The sequence below is a fragment of the Mytilus galloprovincialis genome, chromosome 14 (assembly GCF_965363235.1).
Source record: "Mytilus galloprovincialis chromosome 14, xbMytGall1.hap1.1, whole genome shotgun sequence".
NCBI lineage: Eukaryota > Metazoa > Mollusca > Bivalvia > Mytilida > Mytilidae > Mytilus > Mytilus galloprovincialis.
Window position 1 is genome coordinate 38,874,811 of NC_134851.1, and position 22,880 is coordinate 38,897,690.

Below are 22,880 nucleotides of genomic sequence, written 5' to 3' on the forward strand. Positions count from 1 at the left end.
TCGTACCAATATTAAGAAAAGGGTGTCGGAAATCAAACAGAAAGTCATTTAGATAGGTTAGAAGCAGAGATACACAAAGACATTGATTTTAAGTATACAACATGTACTGAGAAGATGTCCAGAAAAAGAAACAGCGTCCAAACCAGCGTAAACTCCTTGTCTACATGGAAAAGTGATATAAAATCACTGAAGCAACACTCATCAGAAACCCATTTATTCCAGGTGGTAAAATTTCTAGATGCAAAAATTTACCAAAAAGAATTGGAAATCAGAGAAATTCGAACAGCTACTGTTCCAATACTAAAATATCATTCGTCAGAATTTGAATCCAACATTCAGAAGTTAGTCCCAGACTTAGGTACAATTACTATAGAAAATGTTCAAGTACCAATGCCTGTATTAGATATCGACCAACAATGTCAAAATCTCGTTAGAGACGAAAGAAAGTTAGCATTGTCAAATTCATTCAAGACATCGAAACTAGGTAATGGAGTAAGAATCTTAAGCAGTTGCCTTATTTCTGATGGTCGGTTACTCCTCAGTCCCACCATGGGCAAGCAACTCATTGTTTGTACACTTGATGGATCGAACTCCAAAGTGATTGGTTTGGATAATTTACCACTCAATATAAGCTTATATGACAAAAACTATGCAGTAGTATCTGTTGGTGATGCAGGTATCCAGATTATCGATCTCATATCATTGAAGCCTGGAAGGATAATTAAAGTTAAAGGATCCTGTAAAGGAATCACCAGTGTAAAGGGAAAGATCTGGGTAAAAAAATAAGCCTCACACTATTACCATTATGGATATCAATGATAAAGTTCTTAACATAATACAAACAACATTTGAACCTTGCGATATATGTGCCAACAAATATGGTGATGTTTATTGTACTGACATGAATAGTGATAAAGTATACGTTGTTACATCGGACGGAAAAGAACGTGAGATATTCAACAGTCCTTTCATCAAAAACGCTATTGGTGTATCTGTAGATAACCGTGGTGATGTGTATGTAGCAGGATATATATCACACAACATACATAGAATATCTTATGATGGACAGAAGCATGAAATTGTATTGACACGAAATGATGGTATCAACAAACCGACTGGTTTATCTTACAACAAAGAAACAAAAGAACTGTTAGTCTTAAACGAATTTGATCAATCTATCAATATTTATAAAACACAATAAACCCTAAAATGACTGTAAGCAATTGTGATCAGCCTGAAGAAAAACAATAACTTTTTATATCCTAATGAAAAATAGATTGATATAATCAGGTTATCAAACATTGCTGGAAACTTTTTCAGATTTACCCTTTTACTGACAAGTAGAACCTAACCAAAAGTATTCCAATAACTATTTAAATTTGAAGTATAATGAATATGAGACTTTTTTCTAACTTGTGACAAAAAAGGTTGAATGATCCGCGCTAATGGAGTTTGCTTTTTTTGTTGTGTGTCAAAAGTATGTCTTTGCAAAAACATTTCTGACTTCAGACATGCAAATCAATGAATGTGTTTGTACACAGATGTTTTTGTGTTCTGTTAAATTGTTCCTTTTAAAATTGTTACACGATGATGACTGCTGTGCCCATATTTTGACTATTTTATTTGTTAAGTCTGTTTAGTTCACGCATCATTATAAATATAACGGAATTTGATGAGACTGTCATCAAAGAGAGAGGGTTAGCGCTATAAAACCAAGTTTAATTCACCATTTCCTACATTTGAAAATGTCTGTAGAGTCATGAATATGACAGTTCTTGTCCATTAGTTTTTTATGTATTTTGTTATTTCAATTTACCATGTGATTATGGACTTTCCGATTAGATTTTCCTCTAAGTTCAGTATTTTTGCGATTTTGCCTTTTGAACGTTTATCTTGCATGTATATTGTACACTATCGATACTTGCTGTGCAAAAGGAAATGCAGTTTTGCGTTTTGCAATTTGATGTTATAAAAATGTTGTATTTTTTCTTTGAGACTGTGCTGACGAATTGAGTTTCGATGTTGGCGACTTTGCAGCACTTACAATTGCCCTTCCGCATGGTTTATAACCTCCGATTGCTGATGTCTCCTGTTTAGATACTTTGGATGTTATTAGAATATCTTTGAGGTTTTTGGGTCTGCGGTAAGCCATAACGGGAGGTGACGGAAAAAATTCTTTTAAGGAAGTATCATTTTGAAAGTTTGTGGACAATTGATGAAAGATTTGTCAGGTGAGGATGAAAGCTAACAACAAACGGGATTTTATTTGTCTGGGCCGTCTTTCTTTGTATTTTGTTCGGTCTTTTTCTTTTGCTTTACCGAAAGCTTCTGATATATTTTTGTTCTTATAACCTCTTGATTTCCGTTGCTGTCTGAGTTGCCCCAAACGATGGTTTAATTTTGATTCCGATGAACCAAAATATAACAGATATTATTATAGTATTAATGTATGGACTTTTTCATATTGGCCCTGTAACATGCCCAAGGTGTTAATAATGGCCAAGGATGGTTGTAATGGCCCTGAGGCAACGCCGAGGGCCATTACAACTGTCCGAGGCCATTATTAATATCAAGGGCATGTTACAGGGCCAATATGAAAAAGTCCATATATTTATACTTTTATTAACCAACTATAAAGGCAACTTCATTCAAGAACAGTCTTCGAGTCTCGGATCCAAAATTATACAGCTATCCACAAACTACAACAGGACCAATACAGAAAAGCCCGTTTCATAAAATTTTTATTAAATGGTTTTATTCTTCGATTAAACAAAGAGTAAAAAACTTACCGTGAAGAAGATACAGGAATTTCATAGCTGAACTTCAACTTGTCTTTTCGCATTCAATTTCGCATGGAATTTTAGTCAACATTGTGACTGTCAGATGTAATTTCTGATTTCTCATCCAAGTACTTAATTTTATGCCATTAAAATTCATTTCATCTAGCAAATAAAAAGTAGCTGGGAAGAATTAATCAGACAGTAAAGTCTGCATTCTGAGGATTGAACAACGGAAATGAAACAGTGATAATAATCGAAAATCGTTCTCGAAAAAGGCTGTGAAATATTTCCGTTTCAAGTCGTTACAAAACAATGTTAAGGGAGTTCGCTTCTCAGTTTCAAAGTAATTAACTTTTCAAAGCACTAGTTTATATTGATAGGGAATTGATAAAGGAATCCAAAGAGCAAAAAAAATATATAGGTCACCGTGCTTGTTTTCGAAATATGAGCCAATGAAATTTTGGCGGGAAAAAATTCTCTCTTGACTTTTCATAGCTTTATCATTGACAAGTTGAAGTTCTCAAAAACTGTTAAAAAGTAATTAAAATTTTATAAGACTTTTACAGATGGCTTATCATTATACCTGTAAAAGATTTTCAAAAAGAAAAATGAGGGTCACCGGGCAAAATTTTTCAAGGTATTCAAATCGATAAAACCAGAGGATTTCGAAAATCTGACAAAAAATCCAAAACATGACAAGCCAGCTTCCTTAATGAACATCATTTATTAAACTTATTTTTATGATATTAAGTTTAAAAAAGAATTAAAAAATGTCACACTTATTTACAGAAATAAACGACATTTTGTTTTAATCGATGTCCCGTTTCAACTGTTCATAATGCATGACTGTGATTTCGTAATGCACGGGTGTGGTTTCGTAATGCATGACTGAGATTTCGTAATGCATGACTGAGATCTCGTAATGACTGGCTGTAGCAATTTCTCCGTTCATAATGACCAGATGTCGAAATTTTCCTTTTATAAAGCATGGGCATTTCTATACATATTGTAGTAAGTTGGTTTATAATCTTCAATAATAGCAGGATGTCAAATGAATCATGTCAATATATTCAAACTGAGAAACGTTTTCTAAAAAATTATACAATTTGAGGGAAGTTTTTGGAAATTTTAAAATTGTATCAGCGTCTGTGGTGTTTGCTCAAATTATATGAATTTCAAGATTTAGAAAAAGTTTCACAGTTTGAATATATTGACATGATTCATTTGACATCGTGCTATTATTGAAGAAAGATATCTGTTATCCGAAATATCTAACATTTGTTCATTTTATAGTTATTTAATGGTGATGTTGTACCCTTTTTGACTTGTTATATATATATCATCTAGCAATAATTGTTTTTTGAGTATTATTTCCTGATTTTTTTCATATTTTCTCCGTAAACGTGTGAATTGCTTTTCTATCAAATATCTTCCTGGTTTTGAAATAAAATTGTCACACCGGTCATGACTTTAAAAAATAAAACAAACAGATGTGATGTAGCATTTTCACAGGTATTTTTTAATCAAAATTTATCTTTAGTATAAAGAAGATTAAGATTAATTAAATATTTCATTTTTTTAATCTTAATTTTTTAACGGTAAATAGTCCCGTTATTAATCGTCACATGTAGCGGTGAACAGTAAAATTTATATTACTTAAGGTGTTACCTAACACTGCAGGGAGATAGCTTTGTAAAATCAGCTAAACGTCTTAATTACATTGTGTTGTAAAAGGAATATAAAGCTTCCCAATGATCAAATTTGGTGTTTATCAAACTACTATATAACCAGTGTAATTTTTCTGACAAAAATGTTGGTTCAAAATTTTTGATACTTTGACAAAATTTTATATGAAAATTAAACGAGCCAAATTAATTTTAGTGAAAGTGTTGGGTGCCACCTTAATCAGTTCGTTCAATATGTGTATTTTGTAAAATGTATATCTTTTATTAATTTATTTATTCATTTATGTTTGCTAAATCATGTATTTCTCAAACAAAGAGATTATTCTAACAATTTAACAGTTTTATCTAGAATACATTTGTATTATATATTCTTACATTTTGCCTGTAGTGTGTAACTATACTTAAATTCTGCTTTGAGTACAGCTTCACATTTATAGATTCTGTTTTCTGTTCAGACATGTTGTAAGCTTTATATATACAAAACATTATTAATGTAATCAAATAATTGATTCCATAATATTGTTCATCATTAATTTTACACCAAATACTAAATTCTTCAATGTTTGAAAATTATTATCAATATTCAATGTTTAAAGAAGATTTATAATTTTACTAAAGAAGTCACCAAGAAAGTGACATTTCAGAAACATCAGTTCATAATCCTCAGTGGTATTGCAATGATTACAATTTGAAGTATTGCAGATATTCCACTGTTTTCAGGGCTCGACATTACCGTTTGTCCGATTGTCTGGGACAAGTGGAAATAGGTGTCGGGCATACTACTTCATCATACTACTTAGTGCGGTGACAGAAGTGTAAAAAGTCGTGTAGATAGCAAATCTCCCTAAATAACACACGGCTAAAAAGGGTCTTAACTTAAAGACCAATATGTCTTCTTTAGTTTTTGCCCTGTCGTCAGAATTTCGTACTGTCACTTTTTTCTAAAAAGTCGTTTCAATGACTGGTAGTATATTGGAGAGTTTCAACCCCCATTTTTTCAAAATGAGAAAATGTGTATGTTTGCTTACATTTAATCGAAATAGTTTTTCCTGAAGCTATTTTTATATGTCAAAATATTCTATTCAGTATTTTATTTTCTTCTAATTCATAAGACTCAAATTTTAGTTTCTTCTTCATAGTAGTGATAAAAATTATCCCATAATATTTTAAGCATATAGTATTTAATAAAACTAATAAGTGATAAAAATTTCGGAACCAAAATATGAAAAAAACCTAAAGAAATTAATGGAAAAAGAATGTAGTAAAAATCTTCAATTTCAACACGGAACTCAATCACTTGCCTTCCGTCACATTTTGTGTATTAGTCAATAATTTGCTCTCAAGGTGATAAACTTACAAATTGCATAGGTAAAACAAATTCCTTTATTGATTTAGTGTAAAAATATATATCCCCCTTAAGGTGGCACGGTAGTATTTCCTGGCCCATAAGGGATAATGCAAAAAATTCTACATTCACAGTTAACTGAAGTACTTTCATTTTACTATTCAGAAATGAATTTGAATATGTATCATGACCGTTTGCTTTTTTTGCTATTTTTAAAAACCTAAGGCCACTAGTACTTTTAGGTCTTTTATGTTGCAGTGAATACAAAATTTTCAAAAATTTTCAAAAATTCATTTTCATCTGTATGTAAAATTATTTCATATTTTTCTACACCTGATTCATCCTTCAGTTTAGGAAAGTATGTTCAGTTGATACTGTATGTTTTGTCCAATCACACTGTTTAGATACATTAACCTAAGTAGGGTACACAAAAGAGCAACCTAAATTCTGGAATGCAAATACTACCGTGCCACCTCAAATGATATATGAAATTACTACCTTTTTCGCTATTATGTACACATATTTTCAATTAAAGTGCACTGATATAAGGCACATTTGCCACATACTGTGTTTGTAATGTGTTTATATTCTATGTTTTTTCGTTATAAAACATCAAATATACTTTGTCAGAAAAGTCTTATTGTAAAATCAAAATAATTGACGGATAGTTTCAGTAAATATTCTGTGATATGTCAAGTCCTTTGCAACTTGCTTCATTAAGTCCAAAGAAAAGACAAAAGTCGTTAAATTTTATGCAGTGCATCATATGCCAAAAAAAAACTCGATTGATATTTTGAGTCAATTTACCAGTTCAGGTAAGTCGATTTTTGTATCTGCATTGCATTAAAGATTGGATGAGGTGAACATCAAGATGTTTCATGCGATAGCTGTTAATTTGAAGAACTCCGTGCAGACAGTTTATCATCGTTCATGCTACAAAACTTACACAAGTTAACATATTTGTTCCCCCTTTTAAAGCAAGGAAGCTTCTAGTCTGATATTTAATGACGACATACAATTATCTAACTGTTGTCCCTCAGTTTTGGGTATTTGTACACGTTCTAGAATGCAGTCGTTCAACTGGAGCGCTTGTATATTTTGTTGCAACAAAACATTTTAGAAAGATAAAAAAATTACTCAAGTTTGAATCAGATGAGCTTATTAAAAATGTTTTATCCGTGTCAGATAAAGTTGAAATACTTTCCCGTCCATCTTTTAAACTTCAAGCACTCTGTCATTTTGGTTGCATAACAAATTATTTGCTAAAAACGAAAAAAAAAAATCCAAACCCGTGGAAGCAGATATCTCAGATCACGATACTGCTTTTACTAATTTTATTTTGGCTATTGACAACGATTTAATGGTCATTCCTCATGACACCGTTACTTGATAAATATACATCATTTCTTCCGACTGATTCTAATTAAAAATATTCTACATGTAAAATGCAGTCTAAACTCATTTATTTCTATAGAAATTTAGTTGTCAAACAACTTCAACAACAAGTTCAAGGCAAATATAACATAATATTTAGTAGCAAAATAACTATTTGAGATGCCATATAAGCTTCTAGTCAATTGAAAACTGACTTCAAAATCTCAATGTCAACTGTAATAGACACAAATAACGGACAGATATTTCATTCCGCTGCAAGTTTACTAAGAAAAGACATCGAAATTCTACAGAAGACTACCCAACTTCGGATGAATTGTCTCTCCCTTCTTCAATTCAGTCAATGCCTTCGTATTTATTGCAATTCATTCTATGGTTACTCAATGAAACTGCATACAGCCAAGACTAATCTCAGGAAATGGCACCAGAGAAATTGTGGAAATGCTAAACAATTGTTGAGGCAATTGTTTTTGTTTTACTCCTTTTCATTTAGGATTGGCTTTACAAAAGAATCATGAGTTTGGTTCAAAACAACTTGTTGAAACATTGAATGCCAATGGATGTTATGCTTCTTACAGTAAAGTGCGAAACTATCTAATGTGTTGCCAACCATGAAATTGAGCGAATTCAAGATAGTGTGTACGTCTCGTATAATGTTTCTCCAGCATCTTTGCAGACAAGCATATGGATGTCATCACACCTTCCTAAACCCCCTTTTAGATCTCTGTTAAATCTTAGATGAATTGATAGGGATGGTTTGAAGCTGGTATTTTTTTAAGAAAAAATGTCTTCGGACTTCCTACAATACCTTGTCTGTATTTGTAAAGAAAAACTCAAAATAACGTGTTTGCTTTGAGCAGAACCTTTCATGTGCAGACTAGTGGCCATGAGTGAAATGTGTAGAAATATTAAAACATGTCTTGTGACGGTTGATGAAAATGAAGGTGATGGAAATAACGGTTGATTTGGTATAAAGCTTGTTGCACTGGTACACACGGTTCCAGCCCCGAGGTTAGGGGAGTGTTGGTGTGCCCTTAAAAAGTAAAACCCCGCCACTATCTGTATGTGTCTGTTTCAAGTCACGAAACGGTAATGCAGTGTTTGTCGTTTGTTTCTATATACTATATTTCTTTCTTTCTTATTTATTTTGTACATGAATCAGACCGTTAGATTTTTTGTTTGTTTTACAGTATTCATTTCGGGAATTGAAGACTATGCAGTATGAATTTTACTCATTGCTGAAGCCCGTACGAGACATATAATTGTTTTATGTCTCATTCGGTCTCATTTGGAGAGCTGTTTCATTTGCAATCATATCACATCTTCTTTTTTTTATATGGAATACTTTTGGAGTTTGTGGTACGTTGCAAGAGAAAAAAATGGGATATAGTTACAAAGCCTATAATGTAATAGATATTAACAAGAGTTAAATACACAACAAAAGATAATACTATGGTAGCAGTAATAATTTTGAAAAAAAACCAAAAGCAACGAGTAGTCTATAAAAAAAACCCGAAGTATCCGCAAATTCAATTTGAGATCATATTTGACTGTAGTGTTCTATGGCTTTGGTTTGATACCTCACCCACTATTATAGTTTACAAAATAATTTTAAAGTATTGTCCTGCATGACACTAGATTTTTACCTGAAATTGATATTTTTCATAAGGTTAAGGTGCTCTTATCATTTTATAGGTTGAAAACTTGATTTTTGAAGGTTTGTTTATCAAACGTCGTTTTAGGATTTTTTTGACAAAAAAATCTCAATGATTCAGGTTTATGTATAATAACAAACATTACCACTGATTACTAAAGCCAAAACAGTATCATTTGTATTTAGGTAGAGTTTAGAAATAGAAAAAAATGTCAAAATTGAAACCCTCCCAAATTTTCACAGATTTTTACATATGACCTTTGACCTCAATTTAAAAAAAATGTGACCATATCAAGTCCTGACGACAGGCATATTATTATAGTACACGACTTCCTCTTTCCAATTATATATTATGAAGGTGTGTGTTCGGTGGGGAGATTAAATTTTAAAAATCTGCCTTCAGTCACCGCACTATACCAGCTTCAGACTTCAATTAAACTGATTGATATATTATGTGTTCATCATATCGTTAGGGTTTAGTATCGTACCATCATAACATATATGAGAAGAACATAACCCGTGTTACGGGTTCCCCCTCCTTATTAATATCAACAGCACCGTTTAAATCTTTGGTTCGATACATTAATTTGTTATCAATAGTCGTATGTTTTCGTTTATTCGAATGACTACATTTGGTCATAGATTATAAACCTCCAACCGGTTGAGGCAAACAACTTGTTAGCGGTCAACACCTCATATTAACATATCTCCTAAAAGGCATTTTTACAGCAAACTGCAGCATGGGCTTTGTAAATTGTTGAAGGCCGTACGTCGACATACATGTATAGTATTTTTTTATTTCAATAAGTCTCTTATTGCGTGTCATAAGCAATCATACCACATCTTCCTTTTTTAAATTTTACAAATTGAAATAAGAGATAGCAGTTATTATAATTTATTTGCTTTCAAATGAAATGAAAAATTAATTTAACTTCATTTATATAGACCTAAACGTTTTTATTTGTGGGCCTTTCTTTATAATTTGGAAAAAAACGAAAACTTTCCGCAGACGACATTATTCAGTGCAAACTTTTTTAATTCAATTGACAAATGAAAAAATTGAACACTGCTAGATAATTTTCAGAATTGGACACATAGCAGCAACAATGCTTCAACATGGAAACATCTTTTGAACAATGAAATGTATTTTCAGATTGGCATTCTATTGTATATACATTGTAGCTACATCTATATGCTGTGTAGAAATGTGGTTATGAAGAGCTACATTGAATTGAAACGGTTTAGAGCTTGTGTATCATACAACTATCATACCAAAATAGCAGCATAGTCAACATCATTATGGTTTGTCTTTTCCTAATTGATTTACGAGATTTAAACATCGCCTTGATTCAATATGATTGTGATTTCGCGTTGTTTTGCATACCAATAAGAATAATGTAAATTCAGAATTTCGCTGCTTCAGAATCTAATGCATTCTAGGTAATATATTCGAAAGCGTACACCAAAACGTTGTGATTAGTTAAAAAGTTCTAAATAATTGCAATTCAACCAATGACGTAACGTTATTTATATTTTGGTGTACGAACAATGAGATTACCCGGCATAGTTTTCGAGTTTCTGAAAAGGCGAATTAAAGTGAGGTTTTTATTATTTCAAAAAATGCTACAGAGTTGTAAACGCAATAATTAGAACTCGCATTGTGAAATATTTCATATAAATGAAACTGGTTTTTTTTCTAAAAAAATATTAATAAAAATTAAGATCGCATATAAGTATAAAATGACATACTGACGCAATATACACGCAATAATTTCTGAATTTACAGTACCCAAACTCATCCACTTTGCTTAAGGGAGTTGTACTTATGTTCTAAACTGATGAACAAAGAATTGAAAAACAAATGTATTTTATATATTATGTCTGTATCGAAGGCAAGGGCAGATCCAGAAATTTGGAAAGAGGTGGGGGTGGGGGTGGGGGGAGGATGTAAAGTTCGCCGAGCAGAGCGATTCGAACAATTTGTTTTACCTTTTTTTTGGCTAAAAATAGAATAAAAACATAGTAAAAAATGTACATGGAATATTATCGTTTGTTGTGTGTTTAGTTAGTATAACCTCACACATTTCTTGTCGTAAACCAGATATACACCGGGCTATTCATTGAAATTTACAATAGAACCGACACGAAAAAACTAAACAAGTAATTTCTATCCAAATGTTTGGTTGAAATGTTCCACCCAAAAATGGAAGCGAGTGGTTATCAATTAACCAAAGGCATCGAATTTATAATGACGTCGACAAATGGAGACCTAAAGGCAACACCAAGCAGGCAGGTGGCAGTCGGGCCTTGAAAAAAGTATTTAAAATATCAGTTCGCCGAAACAGACATTCCGGTCAGATATGGGATTTAAACTCAAACCCCCAGCTCCAAAAACATTACGCCCGTTTTTATTCATCATGTTCATTTAATGCTAAATAATTCTGTTTTCGATCATGAAACGGCCAGAATTTTGTTTAAGGTAAAAATAAGGGTTCGAATTTTTTTCTCTCAAATATCTCAGACTGCCCCCTCAAATCAAATGGTCAGTACCTTATACTGTAAATATTTCTAGAGCTTACTGACTGGGGATCATTATTCAGCTATGTTATTAATGATCTGGGGCGTTTTGGGTAAACATGTTTGCGTACGTAAACTATTGCAGTGGGAATTCTTTTTCTTGAAAGTGTAATAGAGTATTACTTTGATTCTGTTTTGTGGAATTGTGAAATAGAAGTCAATACGTTCTTGCTCAATCCTTTGTCACTTTGAAGGTGTCATGCTTGTCATCCTCAGCCTATACGCCTCCCTCTGGAAGGAGGAGATATATCACCAAACAGGGCCTTACAGATAGCCAAGTCTATCTTAGCATAAACAATAGAAGATGGGATACGGTTGCCAATGGAACAACTCTTCACAATAATCCAAAGGACAGACATAAACAAATGTAAATAATTAAGTATTGTTTTTGTTGACAATGTGTGTGCTGTTACGCCTGACAAAATAAAGACATATTGTTTCACCTCCCAGAGCGAAATGATCAAACTTAATATCATTATAACCTATATCTAAACTGGGACTATTATACTAACGTTAGAATGATAGTCCCTAATCTAAAACGAAAATAACAACGATGACTTTCTGAAAGAAATTTAATAGGGTAATTATTCCCTTTTATACTTTATGTATTCAGATCTCGATTCGGCATACATATAAACGTTTATGAAAATAAATCGTTTCATATCTCAAGGCGAATTAATGATTTAAAAGGTGAAGGTTTAAAGTGATACAATGTATGTATATTATACCGTCCCTGGATGGTGTAAACTTCCCCCCCTAGTATCAAACACCATTACAATATTAACCATACCATTACACCATATACGTTCCTTTTTTTAATTCAAGTCAAGTTACAGTAAATGGGCTATGTCACAGATTTCAGTAAAATTTGACATACAACTTTTCCACGATGAACTACAATAGCTGGAAATCGAAAAAATAATGCATTTATCTAATTTATCAATTGAAATATTCAAAATTGGTGTCAAATGTTCGGACTCCTTGGTATTTTTCATCAATACAGGGTAAACTATTTTGCCCCATAACACCCATTTTTCTTTGTATAAAAGACTTCAATAGCTCATAAAAGTCCATTTCCAAAATTTAAGCAATTTCTTAATTTCTGTTCTTTCGATTTGAGACCCAAATAATACCAATGCAAATGTAAGGTAAAAGTCCCAGTCAGCCTTTTCCCGCTTTAAAAAAAAAACAAACTCAAATATCTCGAAAAACAGGTCCATGACCTATCAATATTTTTAGCTTAATTTAATCCTTTACTGGTGCTCTTTCAAAATGTAGTATCCATTTTAATTTTTTGATTTTTTAGATTTCACATAAGAACATCCTTAAATCATATCAGTATCGAACCCTTCACTACTGAGGATGCTAGTGATACACACGGGGCGTAACAGTCGTAATAAACTAATGTAAAAACCCAATTTTATGTAAATGAAGATACCACGTTATGAATAATTTCGTCTGAAGCCCTTTTCTTGATGTACTCTCTAAATAAACGCCCAAAAGCCAAAATAAACGTTAAGAAACATAAATACAGTGAAACCTGTTTAAACCGAACCTCTTCGGGTCTTTAGATTTTGTTCGGTTTTGGCCGATGTTCGGTTTTATCAGGTTCACAACGCACATAATTTGATATGACGTTGCTTTTAATTAAGAACACGTTTGGTTTATACAGGTTTCCGGTTTATACAGGATTCGGTTTAGTCAGGTTTCACTGTACTTGGAAAAGTGATGATCTATCCATAAAAGTGTCATAATAATTAAATCAATGTCTTGGCTTTCTGAACAATGATATCTTTTCCGATTGTAAAATAAAATAAGAATGTTTCGATATGTAGTTGATAACACTATAGGTATATAATCCGCTAACATTTTAAATGATTAAAGTGCTTACAAGTAATTATAGAATGACCATAAATAAATAAAAACACTTTAACTTTATGAATTGAATTGAATATGTTTATTTAAAAAAAACGATTGTTTTGATAACTTTGCAACTGTACATATTCTAATCGATTTGAGAATCATTGATACATTTATTATTTGAATATCTGACTATTGGTGCGATAATTATGGTCTCGTTCATCAATTTGAGACACATTATATCAATATTTCAATTTAAAAGACGATCTTATTATAACTTGATAGCGCAATGTGATTACTATAAGAATGAATAAAGCATATTACTTCAGCAGATTTTGCTCCGCTTGATGTACATATTGTGTGGCTCATGTCAGTACAAACCCGGGAAGCAGAGGACGAGATTGTAGTTGCGACATTTGGAACACATCTGCATTCATCTATGAAACGAATATCCCATAATGGTTTACCAACTCATGATGGCGTCATTAAAATCTACGGAGGAATGATTGTTACAATTTGGAAACCTTAGTGCAAAAGCTTCAATCCGAGCAGCAACCCTCTATCAAGAAAATCATGATAGGAAATACAAGCCCTGGAATATCGACTGGGAGAATAACTAATAAATAAAAAATAGTTGAGAGGGTGATAGGACACCCAAGTTGAATGACTATTTGTGTATTTAATTCATGTGTATCTTTCAGTCTATTATCACATACATCCACAGCAGTAAATTCAGTTTAGTTCATACAAGTAGGTTTAGCCTAATTAAGAACTGTCTATATATTGCAGTAGCTGCGATTTACCGGTAGACATCAACATCAAACTGGTTTTGTAAAAAAAATAAAAAATACCGGATTAATTTCGGGCTAATTGAACTTGACTGAACGTCTTTATTGTAAGATTTTTAGATAATATTCTGAATAAAATTGGTTTCCTAACACAGTAATCCAAATGTAAAAATTCCTTTTTATTAGCTACTCATTTTTTTTCGAAGATAAACATAGATTGACTTGTTTATGCATTTAAATCCATTTTCTGTTCACTTGTTTCGGTAGATGTACGATCACACCCCTAACCCCTGGTTCCAAGAGTCATTGTTTATCAATGATTTGTATAGTAATATATAAATCACTATACAAAGCCCTGTGTCAGCTTAATTGTATATCAAGATGTGTGTATTTTTTGTAAAGGAAAAGTTTAAAATAAAAGACAGTACAATCAATATTAATATAAAAAAGAAGTGGTATGATTGCAGACGAGACTAGTACCCTCCACAAGAGACCAAAATGACACAGACATTACCAATTATAAGTCACCTTCAACAATGAAAAAAGTTCATACTGCAAAGTCAGCTATACAAGGCTCCGAAATAACAATGTAAAACAATTCAAACGAGAAAACTAACGGGCTTCTTTAGGTAAAAACTTTATTAGTGACAATACATTTGTAATGACACACTCATGTTGGTACACACAAATGTATCAACATAAAAATGATAAACACGAATGCGATTTAAATTTTAGCGCCGATTCAGTTAAATCACCGTTAGCACATTTAAGTTGTTTCCCTTTAATCAAATGGAAATTCCCACTGAAAACGAAAGTAATTTTACAGTGCTGATAAAAAAACAAAACACACAGTTTTGCTTTAAAAGACATTGGATAGGTAGGTTAAATCAAACAATTACATAAAAAATAGAAAAGTCAAACTTCTAATGATCAAGATGAAAATACTAATTGTTTATAAATATTTACGTTGGTAGCCAAGATAATAAAAAAATGTAATTATTATTTAGATCCTACTTACAAAGGCGTATTGTGGTATATTTATATATTTAATTGAGATACGTGTACATGTAGCATACGAACTTCTTCTTCTTCTTCTTCTTCTTCTTCTTCTTCTTCTTCTTCCGAAAACGGGAGTAGACTCCTAGGTAGGAGTGTAAAACTTCCCGGAACTTGTGTGCTATGTACATATGGACTTAATTTAAAAATAATATGACAAAGAAAATCGTTAACAATAACATATATACATTATATACAGTGGCTTTGTAGTTTAATAAGTTGTTGTGGATCCTTCAAATGTAAGAGTGGATATGCCACTTTTGAAGGATTCCAGGGTGTCAAGACATACCTATTGCTTCAGGTAGTGAGTTCCAGTCCGAAATAGTGCGAGGATAAAATGAAAATTTATAGAAATCTTTATTTGTTGATATTTGCCTAAATTTATGTTTTTCCTAGTACGTCTATCAGATATTGTTAAATTGTCCTTAGGAACTTCAACTGACCCCAATTTATTTTATATAGCATAGTTAATCTACCTTTTTTCCTTCTTATTTCTAAATTTTCCCATTCCTATGATTTAATTAAATTTGAAACTGCTCCAAGTGATCTGTCTTTATAAGCATTGAAGACAAACCTGGCTACCTTACGCTGTACCTGCTCAACCTGAGTGATGTGTTGCTTTTTGTACGGATCCCAAACAGGGGAAGACTTTAATAAACCTTATTCATTGCATCATTATAAAGATAAGAAAATGAAAAAAATAATAAACACGGTAACACTAAGCTGTGTTCATATAGTAATTTTCCCTTTTTATTTGCTTAGTTACCTTACTTGAAAAGCGACAGTGTCAATCTCTGAAAAATACAAATCGATGTTTTCAATAATAATCTTGATATTTCCCTTTAACAAAGGCGTGTGGTGAATGGACCCCTCCCCCTTTTTAATTCTTATTTTTGTTGATAAATTGCACTATTTTATGTTTTCTCACGATATAAGAATGACAGCAGTTTGCAATTTCTATATCGTTCTCATTAAAATTTTCCAAAAGTTTTAAATAAATTCTTACTCGTCTTTTATTCCGACTGTAATATATGATGTTTTATTCCCCCTCCTGAAGATGTATTTTTCTGTATAGTTTTTTTATTATTCATTTACCTTGTGAAATAAATTAGTATTGTCACAAACTACTATTCGTCTTAAGTAATTGATAAGATTTTTGGTACTCTTTAATTGTTTTACATTTAATTTCGACATGGTTATCAATGCATTTTGTTTTCTTGAAGACAAAACATTTAGATAACACATTTTTTTTTCTGCAGCTTTTCGGTCATTATCGCATAAGGAATTTAGACAGTTCAGGCTGAATGAACACTCACATATCAAAAGAATAAAAACGTTTTGATATAATTTCCTTGGAAAAATTCCATTAGATGTACTACTATTCATGTCTACATTTAATCAGAAATATTTATCGATCATTTGAGGTCAAAAAAGGCCGCCACAATTTTCATACTTTATAGTGAGTATATTTTAAAACTACAGACGCTATATTTTTCTATTCTTACAGAATGGCGGACAGTAAATTCTGTGCTGGTTGTCAGCGCGGTGGTGAAGACATTACAGCTGTATCTTGGTGCAGTGATTGCAGTGAACTTGTATGTAAGGCGTGTTCCAGAGTTCACGAAAAGATGTCCCCACCTCACAAGGTAGTACCAATGAAAGAAATACAACAACTTAGTTCTTCACTTCTCAAATTGTCCAAGAACTGCAAGAATCATCCAGATCAAAAGATAATACTGTACTGCTGTCAACATGACAAAGTAATCTGCGATTCATGTGTTCCGATATCACATCAACATTGCAAGTCTATCATTTCAATTGAAAAAGCTGCTAGAGGCGTGAAAGATGGCACTGCTATTTCTGATCTAGAGAGAAGGCTTTCCAACCTATGCCAAGTTACAGAGAACATACTGAGTCAAAATGAGACAGCACTTGTTGATTTAGAAAAAAATCGAAACAAAATTAAAAAAAAAGTGTCGGAGCTCAAGCAGAACATTATTGCTCATTTAGATAGGCTAGAAACAGCGATACACAAAGACCTTGACTACAATTATAAAAACTGTACCGAGAGTGTGTACCGGAGCAAAAAAAGCATCCAATCGAGCTCTGACTTGCAGGCTACATGGACAAATTATCTAAAATCACTGAAGCAACACACATCAGAAATCCATTTATTCCAGGTGGTAAAATGTCTTGATGCAAAAACTTACGAGAAAGAATTAGAAATCAGAGAAATCCAAACAGCTACTGTTCCGATACTTAAATATCATCCGCCAGAATCCGAGTCGAACATTAGTAAACTAGTCCCAGACTTAGGTACAATAACGGTAGAAAATTTCCAAATCCAAATGCCTTTACTAGATATTGATCAACAATGTCAATTTCTCGTTAGGGACGAAAGAAAGTTATCACTGAAACATTTATTCCCGACCAGGCAATTAGGAAATGAAGTAAGTATCAACAGAGGATGCTTTATTTCTGATGATAGGTTACTACTCTGTCAATACACGGGCAAACAACTTTTTGTTTGTAAACTTGATGGATCGAACTCCAGCGTGATTAATTTGGATTATGAACCATTCAATATATGCTTATATGACAAAAACCATGCTGTAGTATCTCTTGGTATAAAAGGTATCCAGATCATAGACCTGACATCATTGAAGCCTGGTAGGAAAATCAAAGTTGAAGGAATATGTAGTGGAATCACCGGTGTAAAGGACAATATATGGATAAGAAATAAACTTAACACTCTAACCATTGTGGATATCAAAGGTAAAGTTCTTAAAGTAATACAAACAACATTTGATCCTAATGAAATATGTGCCAATCAGGATGGTGATGTCTATTGTACTGACTGGGGTAGTGATAAAGTATTCTTAGTTTCTTCGGATGGAAAAGAACGTAAGATATACAACATTTCTGACCTGAAAGGTGCTAATGGTGTAGCTGTAGATTACCATGGGGATGTGTATGTAACAGGATGGAGGTCAAACAACATACATAGAATATCTAATGATGGACAGACACATGACATTGTCTTGTCAGCAGACGATGGTATCAATGGACCGTTCGGTTTATCTTACAACATTAATGAAACAAGAGAACTGTTAGTCATAAACAACGCTTATCAATCTATCAATATTTATAAAACAAAATGAACACTGGCTTAGGAACACTGGCTGGTGGAATTGATGATAAGAAAAAAGATAAACATTGAGTTTTCATATTCTAATGAAATGAAAATATACAAGGGTTAAACATACAATAGGGTTTTTAATATTGCTTGACCCTTTTTCAGATTTAACTTTATGGTGTCAACTTAACCGTTACGAAAATGATCCAATAATATTTTATGAAAGCAAGGATTTGTATACTATACAAATCCTTGATGAAAGTAACTATTTTAATCTAAATTCTAATGTATATGAGACCTTCACAGAAATATGACGAATTTAAAAATATACAAAAATATATTAAAAGGATAAATGTGCTAGTTGTAAGTTATTTTTTATCCAGGGACATGTGTTATGTTGAAGGTAGAGGATTCAACGGAAATCCGTTTAGTGGCATTTTTTGGTTAATTTGAAATCGCTATCACGACAAGGTTATTTGTAATAACGACTTGGTAACTTTTTATGACCACTTACTAGTGGTAGATACGTTGTCACTCGATTTAACGACTAGGTGAAACATTTTAACGACTTTTAAGTAGCTTTTAGAAACTGCGAACTTTCTTATCGTGCTTTCGTTTTAATTTGATCTTTTGATACAATGTGTAATGCTGTTTTGTCATTCAATATTTACTTATTCTCTGTTATATCTCCGCTCACTAAATTTGATATGTACTTTCTTTGAAAAGCATTTAGTATCTTTTCTATTCTGTACAGGTACAGGCTCCCACGTGGGATATAGGTTTAACACTTAACAAATATTTACAAAGATATGTACATAGTGAGATGAATGCCAGGGCGTGGCGGGCGTGTCCCCCTCCTAAAATTTGCAAAGCATGGGTTGCCTTCAACTTATTTAAGTATTAGAAGAGACCATTCCATTTTTTAACATTCAAAGTATATAATCCAGCCAGTTTAACAGATATTGTTGTAGATTTTTCCAATTTGTAGGAGACATTGCCATCATAACTCGGAGGTTCTTCGCAGAACAGGGACATATTGTTTAATCTCTGTCCGTCCATTCGTCAGTCAGTCACTTGATATTTTATCCGGTGGACCCACTAGGACGCATACAATACTATTACGTCATAATAATATTTCCCCCTGAAGATATTCGATTGACTAATGTGAATGCAACGTCAGTTTTCCCAGCAACCGTTGACATAAAATTCTCTACATTTTTTTGTAATATAGAGGGTCAGCTTGTGTACTCCATATTGGGCGTATGTCTCTATCCTGATTGTCTGAAGTCCCGTTTTCTGAGGAATATATGGAGGTAGTTTCAATGATTAAGGCGGTTTCAGCTTGAAACTTTAATTTCTCGCTCATTTTACCACAAAAAAAAGTTCGATATTTACGTTGCACCCCCTTTAGAAGAATTTGTTAATAATTTTATCTCAAATATTATTTTGCCTCGGTCCGCTCGGCGAATATAAAACCTTGCGCCTAGGCCTCCTAAGCTAAAATCCTGGATCCGCCCCTGAATGCTAAAGTTTAAAAGTTTTATATTATATATTTATCACAATACTTTTTCAAGTTTGTTCTCATACTATGAATTAATTCATTTATTTTGTAAACATATTTCCGTATTTCATGTACTCCTTACAACAAAATTATTATGTTCACCTGTACACTTTAATTTATTTAACGCAATTTTTCCAAATATATAATTGTCTTTCTGATATTGTTTTACATCTCCAACCCCCCTTTTTTTTTATAAAAATTGCATTTATCTTCTGTCATAGATCAAATTTATTCATTCAGTTCTGTTTGCCTGTTTTCATGAAAATGTGTTAACGAAACCATTTAATTTGATATTTTATTGTGTGTCTTTCTACATTGCAATGCTACACCACTCCTACCGACAAGGTTGAAGGTTGGCGCCTGTTAAACGTTTAAATCGCTGCAATTGCTTACACCAGTCATAAGTCAGAAACCAGTTGTATAGTGGTTGTCGTTTATTCATGTGATTCAATAGTAGTTTATTGTTTACCATATATATTAGACCGTCGGTTTTTCTGTTTGAATGTGTTTACACCAGTCATCTGGTATCTGGCTTTCGATGTGATCCAAGGCTCCATGTTGAAGGCGTATTTGATCTATAATGGTTTACCTTGTACTAATTTTAATTTGCATGAAGAGTTTTAGCATTTGCATTCATATCACATCTTCTTGTATCTACTTGCTTCTTCCATACTGTAATATTTGATTATAGTCTATGTTCCACACATTGAGAGACATACATTTGTATTAATGAAATTAGTGTCAAAGGCCATTAATGTACTTAAATGTTGTCTCTTTACTAAATGCTGAAAGGCTTCCTGTGTTCTAAAAGAGATTTAGACATTAATATCTAAAATTTTGATTGGATAACGTCACTTATTTACATGGCATCAATTGACAATTGATGCTATCGGACGTACGCGCAAGCGCAGACGGCATATGACAGATTTTAAATGCATGTTTTAACGTTGTTTTCTGTCAGTTTCATTAGAATGGAGATAACATTATTGTATTTTAAGCTCCGACGGCATCAATTGGGCATTTGATGGTCGCAAATACCCGTTTACTGTCTCCGCTAACGCGCCGCCAGTAAACTTAATTTGCGACCATCAAATCCCCAATTGATGCCGTCGGAGCTTAAAATACAATACAGTTATCTCATAAGTATTAACGCTGAACAAATCTTTGGATAGTCAAGAACATTTAGTAGTAATATCTACTTGTATTGATTTAAACTGTGTCTGAAACTTCCAGTTTTGATCATTCAACAACATGCAGTCGACAACACAAAAAAAAAAAGACTTTATTAAAAAAGATCCGAAGTCATATATAGTTCAAATTAGTCAAATATCCATCACCCTTTTCGTTAATCATATCAATGGCATTTGAATGTCTCACTATTTGTGCGTTCATTACGGTCATGTCTCGTCCACCAATTTGAGATACATGTACATTATATCAATATTTCAAATTAAAAGATGATCGTATTATAACTTCATAGCGCAATGTGATTACTATAAAAATGATTGAAACATATTACTTCAGCAGATTTTGCTCCGCTTAATGTACATATTGTGTTGTTCATGTCAGTACAAACCTTGGAACAGAGGACGGGATTGTAGTTTCGACATTTGGAACACATCTGCATTCATCTATGAAAAGAATATCCCATAATGGTTTACCAACTCCTGATGGCGTCATTAAAATCTACGGAGAAATGATTGTTACAATTTGGAACCCTTAGTGTAAAAGCTTCAATGCGACAGCAACTCTCTATCAAGAAAATCATGTTAGAGAATACACGCCCTGGAATATCGACTGGGAGAATAACCAATAAATAAAAAATAGTTGAGAGGGTGATAGGACAGATTATTACCCTCAGAAAACTGTCAACCGAGTTGAATTACTACTTGTGTATTAAATTCATGTGTATCTTTCAGTCTATTATCACATATATCCATAGTAGTAAATTCAGTTTAGTTCAGATGAGTAAGTTAAGCAAGATTAAGAACTGTCTATATATTGCAGTAGCTGCGATTTACCGGTAGACATCAACATCAAACTGATTTGTCAAAAAAAAAAAAATAATACCGGATTTATTTCGGGCTAATTGAACTTGACTGAAATTCTTTATCGTAAGTTTTTTAGATAATGTTCTGAATAAAATTGGTTTCCCGTAACACAGTAATACAAATGTATAAATTCCTATCTATTAGCTACTCATTTGTTTTCGAAGATAAACATAGATTGACTTGTTTAATTATTTAAATCCATTTTCTGTTGACGTGTTTCGGTAGATGTACGATCACACCCTTCTTCCCCCTGGTCCCAAGAGTCATTGTTGATCAATGATTTGTATATTAATGTATACATCACTATACAAAGCCCTGTGTCAGCTTAATTGTATCTCAAGATGTGTATATTTTTGTAAAGAAAAAAAGAAGACAGTAAAATCAATATCAATATAAAAAGAAGATGTGGTATGATTGCAGTTGAGACTACTCTCCACAAGTAACCAGAATGACACAACTTACCAATTATAGATCATCGTACGGCCTTCAACAATGAAAAAAATCTCACACCGCATAGTCAACTATACAAGGCCCCGAAATAACAATGTAAAACAACTCAAACGAAAAAACTACCGGGCTTATTTAGGTAAAAACTTTATTAGTGACAGTACATTTGTGATGACACACCCATGTTGGTTCACACAAATTCTTCAGCTACGGGGTATATCTCTCTTCGTATCAACATAAACATGATCAACACGATTGGGATTTAAATTTTAGCGCCGATTCAGTTATAAAATCACCGATAGTACATTTAAGTTGTTCCCCTTTAATCAAATGGAAATTCCCACTGAAAACGCAAGTAATTTTACTGTGCTGATAAAAACAATTTTGCTTTAAAAGACACTGGATAGGTAAGTTAAATCAAACAATTACATTAAAAAAAGAAATGTCAAACTTCTAATGATAAAGATGACAATTGATACAAATTGTTAATTTACATCGGTAACCAAGATAATAAAGAATGTTTGTTATGATTAAATTTATTTGAAAAC

General features: G+C 32.6%; 2 protein-coding genes and 1 long non-coding RNA gene across 3 annotated transcripts in view; all 3 read left to right on the forward strand.

The window, feature by feature from the left end:
• Positions 1–22,880, forward strand: part of LOC143058221 (peroxisome proliferator-activated receptor gamma-like) — a 128,761-nt gene that overhangs the window by 79,565 nt on the left and 26,316 nt on the right. The window lies entirely within an intron of this gene.
• On the forward strand, positions 14,840–18,630 carry LOC143058222 (uncharacterized). Its single transcript, XR_012972951.1, has 2 exons — positions 14,840–14,958; positions 16,645–18,630. It is a non-coding gene; the product is annotated as an uncharacterized LOC143058222 (long non-coding RNA).
• The window catches only part of LOC143058220 (uncharacterized), a 322,046-nt gene continuing 321,201 nt past the window's right edge, over positions 22,036–22,880 (forward strand). The window contains exon 1 of the mRNA XM_076231690.1: positions 22,036–22,039. The gene's annotated coding sequence lies outside the window, so the exon portion shown is untranslated. The remainder of the gene's footprint in view (positions 22,040–22,880) is intronic.